Source organism: Esox lucius, chromosome 4 (assembly GCF_011004845.1).
Source record: "Esox lucius isolate fEsoLuc1 chromosome 4, fEsoLuc1.pri, whole genome shotgun sequence".
Lineage (NCBI taxonomy): Eukaryota > Metazoa > Chordata > Actinopteri > Esociformes > Esocidae > Esox > Esox lucius.
In genome coordinates this window covers 24,187,916-24,200,861 of record NC_047572.1, presented here as the reverse complement: position 1 = coordinate 24,200,861, position 12,946 = coordinate 24,187,916, and the positions used below count along the sequence as shown (strand labels likewise).

The window sequence follows — 12,946 nt, the reverse complement described above, 5'->3', positions numbered from 1 at the left end:
GATGGCTCAGATTCTTTAATTCTACGGTTCTGCAGTTTCATGATTCTGTGGGTGCTGATTGCTTTGGTTCTTTAATTCTCCAGTTCTGCAGTTCCATGGTTCTGTGATTTTTAGCTTAGTTCCAAGAAAGAGAGTGAGGCTCTGCCAGAACCGACAGCAGGACTGACGGAAAGTCTAGAACCCGTGCCAGAACTCTCAGATTCCCACTGGCCTGTGTGTGTATGTGGCTACATGCCTCCTTGCGGATAAATGCGTGCGTGTATGTGCAATCTGAAGCCAGTGGCATTTACTCTATAGAGCACGTTATGATTCCATGACAGGAATTTCACCTCTGCTCCCTGGGTTAGATTCCTGTCATGGCACAAATAGTAGGTATCTATGCATTGTGTTCAGAGCAGAAATTGCCGGATGCCAACAGATTTTCTTTAAATCGTTTCCATGCCACAGGGTTTCTCTCTGCCTCTCCCAGGGGCTGTCAATGTATTCTTCCCCAGCAATCATCTGCTATTACCTCTCTGTCTGTGTGGAATGATTGAGCTGTCAGTGGAGCGCCTATGAGGCGATGACATCATCATTGTGCTGCCAGCTGTGTCTCCTTATACAGGTGAGGCAGAGACAAGAATGATGATGATGATGATGGCAGATTCAAACCATTGGCTCCTAAAACAGCTCAATCCCAGAAGAAGAAAGACCCATTGGCTCAGATAGCAGGGTAACGGTTTGACAGATCGACATCAAGACAATATAATATGTAATGTTCTTTAAAAGTTCGGTACAAGTTCAGTGCTATCTCTGAGTCTGATGTGTGTATTCCTTATCGACGGCATGTCAAGTTAGCCCATGTAGTCCTGTTCATGTTCCTGTCGTGTGCTGTTTTTGTAGAAATGTGTGCATATGTTTGTGGGAGCGTCTGAGCCTCCATGCTGTCTAGGTCTGATTGATGGGGCCGACAAGGCTCTGGTAACTTTGCCAAATTACCCAGAAAATCGTATTCTGCCGCAGTGATGGACTAACATGCCTCAGGGAGAGAACAGGATAGGATGAGAAGAGTGGGTGTCCTGTGCACAGTAGCTTTAGTGACAGAGAGAGCGAGAATGAGTTCAATGAAATGAGGTAGGAAGAGGCGGATAATGGAATGGTGACAAAAGCCGATCATGTGAAGCCTGGCTTTAACAAGTGGAGAGAAGGGTACCATTCTCTAAAATGCTGTTTTTTTTAAAAAAACACTGATTTGAAGGTGTTCATTACAACATGCATCATGTACCGTGTCATCATGTGACGCTGAATTTCTCTCGTCATTCCAGGTAGCCGTGTGTTTGTGTGCGTGCGTTGCGTGCGTGCGTGTGTGCGTGCGTGCGTGCGTTGCGTGCGTGCGTGCGGTGCGTGCATGTCTGCTCTGGCTGATAAGGTGACAGCCACCTGTGACCTTTCCGCACACGCTCATATCGTCCTCCCCCCAGTGACACAACATCTCCGCCTGGCAGAAGGTTCCTATCAGCTCACTGCTCTCAGGCCTGATCCTGACGGCAGCAGAAGGCAGAGGAAATGACAATGAGCAGCTTAGCGCTGATTCCATATCAGGAGTCTTAAAGGTTCAGAGATAATTTGATAATGTGAGATCCTCTACGGGAGCATGTTCGGCTAAGGGCTGCTGTTTATAGGTCAGATCCCACAGGTAGCAGTGGGGAGCAGATAATGACGGTCTATCTCTACAAGCTGCCCACAGTGTCGGTCAATCAGCCGACCCATGGAAATTACTCCTGCCACTTTGTGTGGATGAGCATTCTATGGTCATTATAAGATTACTCTTCTGTGTAGTTAGTACAGTGTTTCTTTGCTTGTGTTTCTTTGCCATGGCTGTGTGTTTGTCCGTGCCATTGGTTTCAAATGGTTTTACGTTGGTTTCCTACTGAGCTGTCTTGCTACAACTGTCTCAGTATAATGTATTTTCACAGTTTTCACAAAGTGAACATGCACACAGCCAGCCTAAAACTCCAAAGAGCAAGCAACAACAAGACAGTGTTCGTAGGGTTGGAACCTAGGAAGAAACCTTGTCTGGCTGTGCCAGGTGAAGATTAGAAGAAGCTGCATGAATATATGTGTTTTGCATGTATAGATGACCAGTGGGTCAGTAAATGCAGGTGGGCTGTGAATCTTCAGGCAGAATCCAGATAAGCTGCACATCCAGGTGGACGAGGTGGGCCGTGGGTAGCGACAGCAGGAAGCATCAGACGGAATCTCTGCGATACAAACCCGTAGGACTTTGGTCAGGGACAGCCAGGATTCACCAGGCCAGGTAGTCCTGAGGCGTGGTCCTAGAACTCAGGTGCTCCTGTGTGTTTAAAAAAAAAAAAGACTGACTGAAGCTATTAAGTCTGCATGCGTTGTATTGCAAATGTATCATTATTCCATAATAATTTACCAAAGGCTAAGTCAGCCAGTGCTTGAAATGGCAGTCTGATCTATTTGTTGGCAGTGTATCTTATGCAGGAAATGCGTGGTTACATTCTCAAAGGTAGCCTTCCTCTGTTAGAAATGTTCAATAGCCTTGGCTTGTATTTCTCCAAAATGGCGGTCACTTTAGCTCTGGTTGCATCTTAAACGTACTGTTCATCATCAACGTTGTTCATCATTTATCGTTCATTTTATCTTGATTAAATGTACTGTATATGTGTGCTCTATTAGCGAGTTCTGCTGTATGCACATGCACACAGGGCATAATGTGGATATGCATAGGCCTTTTCCCCTCCCAGATTTGACTGACTGCAGTGGTATGCAATTTCAGAGTCCGCCTTGTAGCCATTTAAATGTCAGCCATGTCTTGACATTTACTTGAACGTTTCACATTTTCAGCATGGAGGGAAAACGTAGAGCCACTCTCAAATGGACTCATACAGACACACACACACACACACACTCCCCAAAACAGTCCAAAACTGCCCAGCACACACCCACATATATCCATATTCCCCCAAATGCACTCCACAATCTCATCTCTGCATTATTTATTATTAGTGTGCTTATAGAATGTGCATTTGCATGTAGGAGTGACAGAAATAACATATCATGCTGTGTGTGTGTGTGTGTGTCACTTGTCACTTATTCCATGAATCAAGAGCCGGGACGTAACCAGACTTTCAAAAGTATTTTGGCTCATGGAAGATCATCATGGGCCGATACCCATACTTTTTTTACAATGCCATTGTCCTAAAGTATGGGAAGGATTTGTCTCAATCACAGTAAATCAGCAAAATAATTTCACTTGCATTTGACATTTTATTAATTTGCCTGAGATTCTTAGCCAGCGTGAGATATATCAGTGTAACGTCACTTTGAAAACACAACCATGCATTTACATTCACATGGAGATGCCCTCTCACACCACTGTCCTCACATACAACTGTCCTCACACACAACTGTCCTCACACACAACTGTCCTCACACACAACTGTCATCACACACAACTGTCACATACCACAGTCGTCCCTCAACAATACCCTGATACACCCCTGTTCTCACACCCCACTGTCCTCACAAACCACTGTTTTCACACACCACTGTTCTCACATCCCACTGTCCTCACACCCCACTGACCTCACACCCCACTGACCTCACGCCCCACTGACCTCACGCCCCACTGACCTCACACCCCACTGACCTCACGCCCCACTGACCTCACGCCCCACTGACCTCACACCCCACTGTCCTGACACCCCGCTGAACTCACACACCACTGACCTCACACACCACTGACCTCACACCCCACTGTCCTCACACACAATATCCTCCCACACCACTCGTGACATCTCCCCAGCCACAGAGCCGTGCCCCTGCCCCGTCTTGTTGGACCCATATCCACTAGGATCGGATTGGATCAGTGTCCGGCTAATGATAAAATGCTCCATTTCCTCCAGGTGTGCATCACCCTCTCATGGAGTAAAACACCCATCGATTTATTTGTCCCTGAGTCTTTTTCCTCCGCTCCTTATTTTCTGCTCTGTTCCGTTACTAATGGCTGGGAATAGAGCCCGGAAACGACAGCCAAGCTCAAGCATAGAGAAGAGAGAGAAGAGTCCTTGGCTGCAAATCACAAACATCCCTTCCAAAAGCCTCAGTGTTGGAATCAGTATTCAGAAGATGTATGGTGCTGTAATACCGGCCCAACTCTCTTGTATATGGGCATGTCCTGTAGATTTGTGGACTTGTGATTTGTAATGCATTATCTGGTGAAAGGATTCAAAGGGAAGTTTACAAATAGCAGTCCCTTATCTCTGCCAGTCCAGCCTGTACATTATCAAACACAAACAGACACACACACAAACACACACACCCACACACTACACTAAGTAGGAACAGCACAGTTCTTTGCCAACATACTGAAATTATTTCAAGACCAACTGTACGCAATAACCCCCCACTCTTATTAGCTGACTCCCCAACAAACCTGTATATATATAGAATATCCCTCACATATAAGTCCACAATACATCCTCCTCACTTTAAAGCTGCCAATACTGCCACTCTCCTCCATCCGCGCCAGTTTAATGTTGACTTGAGTTAGCCTTGCTTTAAAAAAAATAAAAAAATAAACACAATGCATGTGAGCATTTACACATGACCGAAATGACTATTACTGAGCTGATGTTGCCAGTGCGCAGAACCATGCTAGCTAGATAGGCAAAAGAGCTTGTTCAAAAAGCACTCTATTACAAAACAGACGAGATTACTGACATTCTGGCAGTTTTATTTGGGTGAGTGAATGACAGATTCGTTTTTTATTTGATGCAAGATAAATTGCCACAATCTTTTCGACTTGGTCGAGCTGCTCAGAGTAGATATACTGATACATCTATGGACCATACAGCCTCGCTGTCTGATTAGCCTCCTTCTGAAAGAGTGGTTAACAGGGAACTGTCAAAGGCTTTGAACCCAATTTTAGCCAATTTAATTGCAGATATCTCAAAACCCGTTTTGTAAATTACATTACTGTCCCAGGGTTGTGCCATTGAACTGACACCTCTGCTAACAGGGACAGCCTCATAGAGATGTCTAACGTTGTACAAACCAGCGATTTACTTACATTTGCCAGCTTGCCTTAATGCATTATTAGTGCCATCAAACCATTGAAGTAATTCATCAAGATTAATCACACGCCTCCTCTAGTTAATTGCAAATAATTCAGATTTTAGTGTGTTTGAATTTGGCTTTAAATTTGTAGAACATCTGTATATGTTTCCCCTCAAATTATCACAACAACGGGCAGCTTCTATTATATCCCTTCTAATCTAAATGGAGGGTTGCTGGTCTCTGATCCCAGAGTTCCACCATCTCCAATCACTGTGCTCTTGTTCTATACACCAAGTACAATAGCTGCCATGTTAGGCTACTAAATAACACATATCAGCTCCCCTTATGTGGAGGGCTGCTGACTGTGCAGGTATTAGATCCAACTCTGAATCACACCAAAGCTTTTGAAGGTATTGTCCTTTGATGTTTAGGCTAAACGTTACTGTCGGGAAAGTTACCAGTATGCTTTTGCAAAAAAACAACAATAAGTTGATCACTGAATATGGATGGTTCAGAGTCTCAAAAAAGAAAAATGTGGTGACAGAGTACGAAAAAACACAAATGGTTACTTACAGCTATACAGTACCAGAGATGGGGACAAGTCACACATGGTCAAGTCCATGCAAGTCTCAAGTCTTAACCATCAAGTCTAGAGTCAAGTCTCAAGTCACAGTTCAGATAAATCAAGCAAGTCAAGTCAAGGGTTCACCCTAAGCAAGTCAAGTCGAGTCCTTATAAGTTTCAAGTCAAGTCAAGTCACAGTACTAAAGAGATGAACACACACACACACACACTGTCCTCTGTTTCTGACGTGCGCTCGGTGCGAAGCTCGATTTCAAAATCAAATACCGTTCCGTCTTTGGTTAGAATCCTGCTGCGTCCATAGCAACGTGCTGTTTTTCATGGCAACGGTCTGTTATCAAGAAATAACACGCATTCTGCACTGGAATTCAGCCAATCCATGTAATAAGGGCTAATAATAACAACCTTATAAACAAATTATTGTGACTGAAAAACTGCCTAATATGTAATTAAGCTGTAATTATTCTTGTCTGTATGAGTAAAAAAATAAAACTCTTCGAAATGTTTAGGTGCTAGTAATCACATCGGCGCCTCCATGTTAGCCTTTCATGCAGTAAAGTTAACTGTTATGGTGTAAGCACAATGCTTTTTAGTTTCCACGCGCAGTCCACTAACACTTGAAAATGCGCACATTTAATACAGACATTATAGCCTTCGTGTAATAATATACAAGCACGCTCATTTTAAGATGCCCATCAACATTAAAATTCAGGCTATGCCACTGTTATAGTCAAATTCCCTTACATCTATTTACCAGATGTATTCAGTAATGATAATGGTCACATTACTAACAAGAAAAAAACAAACATAATATGCAACCAAGGCCAAATTATGACAAACCAAAGATTAATTCATTACATTTGTAACTTTATCGTTATAGATCTTAGTGAAACTGAATATAAAGAGATTACTTTCTTACCTTTCCTTGTGGTTCTTAAAATGACGAATGAAATTTGACGTTGTTGCATATTTAGCATCTGGCAAATCTTTTTTTATTCACACGGCCCAGTTCAAAGTCCTTGTATCCAAACGATACTATTTGTGGAGCTCGACTAACGTTACTGTCTGCCATGTTTGGCGCGGTTTGAATTGTGCAGCGTTAAAGGCAGATACGCTGATTAGTGGTGCTGATGTCACAACATATAAAATAATTGTATTGCTGTTTGTTTATTATAAGTTCAAGTCATTGTCGAGTCTTCCACTTCAAGTCAAGTCAAGTCTCAAGTAACTTGTTCTCAAGTCAAAGTATAGTCAAGTCATTTTCATTTTAATCAAGCAAGTCACAAGTCCTGAAAATTGTGACTCGAGTCAGACTCGAGTCAAGTCATGTGACTCGAGTCCCCCACCTCTGTACAGTACATATCCATTTACATCTACAAACATAAACTGTTTCACTGAATATTTTCCCTCTCAAATCTTTTTTCCTGTACAGAACTCAAACACTCATCTTTTAAATACTGGTCTCTGTGGTATACTGGGCCAAGCTCTCATTAGATTTCTCAATATTAGAAGTCTCTCACTGTTGTCTCCCGCTGCTGAAAGGAAGAGATAGAGAGTTATAGAAAGAGAGAGAGAGAGAGAGAGAGAGACAGGCAGAGAGGTAGAAATAGCAGGTTTGTGTCAGTGGAAGGGAAAGTAGATGTGTCTCTGTGCTCTGTCAGCAGGTGTTTGCTAATGCAACCATTGAGGACAATAACAGATGCAATACAATAGAAAACTGTCTGAAAGGGGGGGCGCGTTGTTGCAGAGGGACGGTAGACCTGTACGCATCTCAGGGTGCAATCTAGGATCACAGGCTCTTTGTACTGATTCCTATTCACTAGAATATAAAAGGTCAAACTAAAGGTGATCCTAAATCAGCACACTTACCCTGAACCACTTGATGTGTCCTCTGGGCTGGCTCTGCTGATCTCTGGGAGATGATAGCGTACATGCACCTATTTCTTCATTCTCTCCCTCTTTCCTGAATGCACACAGATGCATATGATAAGACACCAAGCCCACTTCATGAGTCTGTCTGTAAAGCCGTGGCCCTTGATAATGGCTACTTAACATTTAAAGGGAGAGAGAGAGAGAGATTGAGAAGGGAGAGATAAAGCGAGGAAAGACAGGAGAGGGAGGGCGACAGACGAGAGGCGCGCCACGTCAGCGCGAGGCTGTGAGATGTATTAAACGGAGCAGGAGCCAAGCGGAGAACAAATATCTCATTTCATTTTAATGGGTTGAGGGTTGCGGCGCTGCTCTCGAGGCGCTCGGCACGCATTGTTTACTGGACTGATTTTAATGGCTTGTTGGCCACATCATAAAAAAGCCCCTCTGTATCAACAGCAATGACCCAGGGCTGAGCTGCTATCTAGCGCGCTTCAAAGAGCCTGGCGCTCCCGGTGATGTATCACTAACACGCACACAAATATGGTGACACACTCACTTAAATCAGGCCGTTACACACACGCACACACACAACAAGGGTGTTGTCGATTTTTATTCTCGTACCCAAAACTGCTCAATCATGTTGGCGAAAGTAATTTAATTTATTTTAAATAGAGAGAGGTGCCAACAAGGCAGAGGGAGGGTTGGGGGCCGGCCACGGAGGTGGGAGTGGAGGGGTGAGAGGGCCTGTAGCGGGACGAGGGAGTGGAGGGATGAGAGGGGCTGTAGCGGGACGAGGGAGTGGAGGGGTGAGAGGGCCTGTAGCGGGACAAGGGAGTGGAGGGGTGAGAGGGCCTGTAGCGGGACGAGGGAGTGGAGGGATGAGAGGGGCTGTAGCGGGGAGTGCAGCCTAGCATCAACTGAAATTGATTTTTACGGCAGTATTGCTGCGTAATCAATTTGCGAAGAGACGGAAAAAACAACAACAAGCGAAAAGCCCAAACCAAACTGAAAAACAGGATCGATGTGGTCCTACCCTTGGGTCCCTCTGTGGGGCTGTGCCGGTTCTTTAAACAGAGCTTATTCAAACAACGGACCAGAACAGAGAGATCTTGGATGAAATCAAGACAGAAAACCCTGGTGGTTTACAAATGTCCTCAGGGACAGACGACGTCAATCAATCTCGTTTATTTTCTAAAGCCCTTTTTACATCAGCAGTCACACAGATGGAGTCACACTAAGTGTTCATACCGAGACCCAGCCTGAAACCCCAAAAAGCAAGCAAAGGCAAAGATTTATGCATAGTGGCTAAGAAAATCTCCCTAGTCAAAATCTAGAAAGATACCTAGAGAGTTTGCTGAACTCTCCGCAGTGACAGCAGCAATCATCAGGCAGTAACTAGGTCTGTTGGCATGATATATCAGTTAGGAAAAGGACCTTCTTTCAGGAAGAAGTGCGATACAAGCACGTGGTGTGAGAAAAAGGTAAGATATATTTAATTACACATTTCATTTTTTATATATGATATGTATATTTGACTAATTAACATATTAAATCGGTTTTGAACATATTTTCTTTTCATACACTGTATATTCTATTTCTTTTTGTTGCCTTAGGGCAACATTGTACAGTTATTTTTATACAGGCAATTTCTCAGGGCAATATCATGCTGAATAAAATACATGTAATTTAATGTAAAATGATGGCCTTGGTCAATGTTTTTGCCAACATATCCACTGATATTCACAGGACATATACACATGCACATTTTATGGGAGAAAGAATCCTAGGGAGCTGTTAGAATCATCCCCTCCGATGGGCATGATGGTGAGGACAGTGAGTTGAAGGGCATTGAGGAAGAATGGACCCCATAATTAGGTATGAGAGGTAGTTATATACTAGTTGTTCTTACTAGTAGTTCTGTGCCCAAATTTGATATTTTGTGCATTTTAATCAATCTTAAAATGTTTTCTTTTTGAAAGTGCTGAAGATGATCTTCATAAAGAAAATGAAGTCAATCCAATAGATGTTCTTCAGCTACCAGCTACCTACGTGCCATGATTTCATCTTCCCTGTAGCAACTTGTCTCATGTTGTGATAGAGTTGATGGAAACAGCGCTCATGACAAATGTTTATCTTAAAAGTACATTTGTTATTTCTCAGGTTAATGGTACTGATGTAAACATTGCTTATATGAAATGTGTTCTAATCTGTGTTTTTAAAGTACCAAAATTGGCAGTCCTGTTATAATATCATGAGATATGGATGATAGTTATGCTTCCTGCCAATTAAAAATATTTTAAACACATTTTCTTGTGGAATAAAAAAAAAAGGAATTCAAAGTAATTCACTTAATACTTTTTCTGAAAATATCATATTTTTCTTGGTGTTTTAGTTCCCTTTTGGCATAGCAATGCACTAAGGCAACAAATCGTAAGACATGTTTTTTGAAATTGTTATTACTGGTACATTATCATGAAGCTTCAATCTTCCCAAAAAAATAGGATGGAATATTTTGTGCAGTAAAGCACTACAGGCCATCAGACCAGGTAGTCTGGGTCCTCCTAAGATTCAACAGAACAAAATAAAAAATTACAGTAGCAAGAGTATTCTTTAGATTGAAAAGGATACCTCGACATTTAATTCACACTGACCTAAGACCCTGTCACCTAAACTAATGCAACATAAACAATCTGGCCTGAGACAGCACAGACGGTCAGAAGATAACCCTGGACAGGGCCAACCAGGAAAGAAATTGGTCAACCCTCGTTGTTAGCATCAGACCATAGTGAACCCAACCAACCGCAAACCACCCTGAGATAGGTCTGAGTTATAGTCCACTGATTTCACTTACATTGCATAAGTGGGTAACATGCTCGAGTAACGAGTGACCGAATAGTATCGGAGAGACGATAACCCAGGGGAGAGGGGAGCTACACTTGGTCATAGACCTTACTGAAGGGATGAGTCTTCAGTAAACACTCACTCTGTGTCTCACATTTATTGGCAGATCATTCCACAATAATAGAATGATATGGGATGAAGCCCTGCCTCAAGCTGTTTGTTTGGAACTGATTGATACAATAAGAAGATCCATGTCTTCTGACTGTAGCGTACGTATGAGTATGTACAGCAGGACCAATTCAGAGAGATAAGAAGGAGCAAGTCCATGTAATGCTTTGGAAGTTATTAACAGTGAAACCTTAAAATCAGCTCTAGTCATAACACATAGCCAGTTTAGTGAGGTTAGTCCTGGAGTAATTGTTTTGTTCCAGTACTGACTTTGAACAACCGTAAATAAATGATTGCAAGTTTCCAAAAAAGGTTTGCAATGTTCCAAAGACGGAGAAATGCGCTCTTGAAATATGTTTTATATGTTCATCAAAAGAGAGAACGGGGAATGTTTATCAAAAGAGAGAACGGGGTCCAGCGTAACATTGAGGTCCCTGAACGTTTTTGGGGAGATGAGTGTACAACTGTCGAGACCCGTGAGATTGCACAGCAAATCTAAAAATGTTTGACATTAAAACGTTTGGCAGCTGGAAAGTAGCTTAACAGCAAGCAGCTCACAGCCCCAACAATCCAGTACATGGAATAGCTTCTCCTCCTGTCCTTTTCCTCTTTTCACCCTTTTCTTTCCTTCACTCCTCTCCTCTGTCCTTCGACTTAACACTAACACAGAAGAGAGAGCATCAGAGCAAAAATGTCCAAGTAGTGGCCAAAGGTATTTTCCCTACTGGCCAGGATTACAGGGTTGCACAGAATGCCAGGATGTGTGAGAGACAGTGGAGGGCATAGAGCCATCAAGGAGGGAGGATGAAGACTAGTATCTCCGTGTAAACAAAGGGGAGATACGGTTCTGCTTGGATTTTCTTTATAACAACTTAAATCACCTTATAACTATCATTTGCACCATAACATTCACCTCAAATCTCCCAACTGTAAACCTTTTTTTTTGGGACAATATTGCATGGAAGGATTTTACCAAGGATTCATATTTTTAATCAGAAGAAATACAAGAGAAATAATTCGGAACAGCCTAAACCCAAGTAAGTAATGTTCTGTCTGAAGTTAATGCCACCAAGGAAAAGACTACAGTAATCTATAGACATGTTATTTCATAACGACTGAAAGCTAAATTAGCCTGTCAAACTTGCTAGGAGATTAGACCCGGGCTGAAACTCCAATTTGCACTGAGGTATGAAGTGAGAGGTGTGAAAGCTTTTGAACCAAGTAATGGAAGCCCAACATCTCAAACTGTGCAAACCTTCCAGGCGCCCTGCCCTAGGCACCCCAGAGGCCAACCATAATCCAGCACCAACTAGAAGAACCAATCACCATGCAGGGAAAGAGTGCAAAAAATAACCTCCTTAAGGATAATCCAGAGAAACTGTTTGCTGAAAATTACAAGGATAAGACCATAAAGCAAATCAATTTTTCATGGACTAATCACTGGCATGGCTCAGTGCTGGAACAGCACACTACCCTTCTGTCAGGAAACGGGATATTTGCAGAGGCTGGGAACTCAGAGCAGTGGACAGTGAGGATACTGAGAAAGCCTTTGTGAACATGTGCCACTCCGAACATAGCGATTGTGCAGACAAACCACAACTGGTTTCCGCAGGACTTTTATGGAGTCAGACAGGCTGCGCTTCTTGTCATGACTCAGCAGGGGAGGAGCCCAAAGAGGAGTCACCCCTGGCACCGAACGGACCAAGGACCCACTAACGGACCGCTTGTCAGTTGTTGAGATTGGGAACATTCGCAGAGTAGGAGAGAATAGGTACAATTCAGAACGTTTTTTCTACACACTCTCGACAGCACAGACCCCAGGGCAGGCCGGCACAAGAACCTGACACTCAGCACGCAAGAGGACAAGCACTTACCTGGGGGGGGGGGGACATTGTCCCCCTTCCTCATATGCCCCCCCTCCAGTCGCAATTAGGACAACATAACCAACAGAAATGGGTCACAACTAATGCCGCTCGGTCGCACACTGGGTCCATACATAGAGCTTTTTCACACAACGTTTTATTTAGAACAAGACTTGTCAGATCTACACCGGAGATGTAAATTGTTGTCCGTCCCATTTCAAGCTAACATGGGACACTTTGTTAGTGTCCCAGTGGCTACCGAGGTCGGAATACAATGTTTCAATGTGTGTTGGAGTGGAATTAGCAGCTATGTTGGAAGGTTACGGTTCAGCAAGGTCCGTCCAGCTTCGAAAACCGATTTCTCCCATCACCAACAACAACACTTGTTTGACGGAGAGTCTGTTAGTTTCCAGGTAAACAACATTGTGAGTTTTCCAGGTCAGGGGTCAGGCCAACACACTGCATGTGCAAGTGTTGAAACAAAAGATTAAAAAAAATAATAATCCTGGAATTTTGAAGATCTGTGCTTAGCAGTAGCAAGCCTGAATGGTACA

General features: G+C 43.2%; 1 protein-coding gene across 2 annotated transcripts in view; it reads left to right on the top strand.

Annotated features, from left to right (window-relative positions):
• Positions 1-12,946, top strand: part of spock1 (SPARC (osteonectin), cwcv and kazal like domains proteoglycan 1) — a 211,524-nt gene that overhangs the window by 124,293 nt on the left and 74,285 nt on the right. The gene's annotated exons all lie outside the window — the stretch shown is intronic.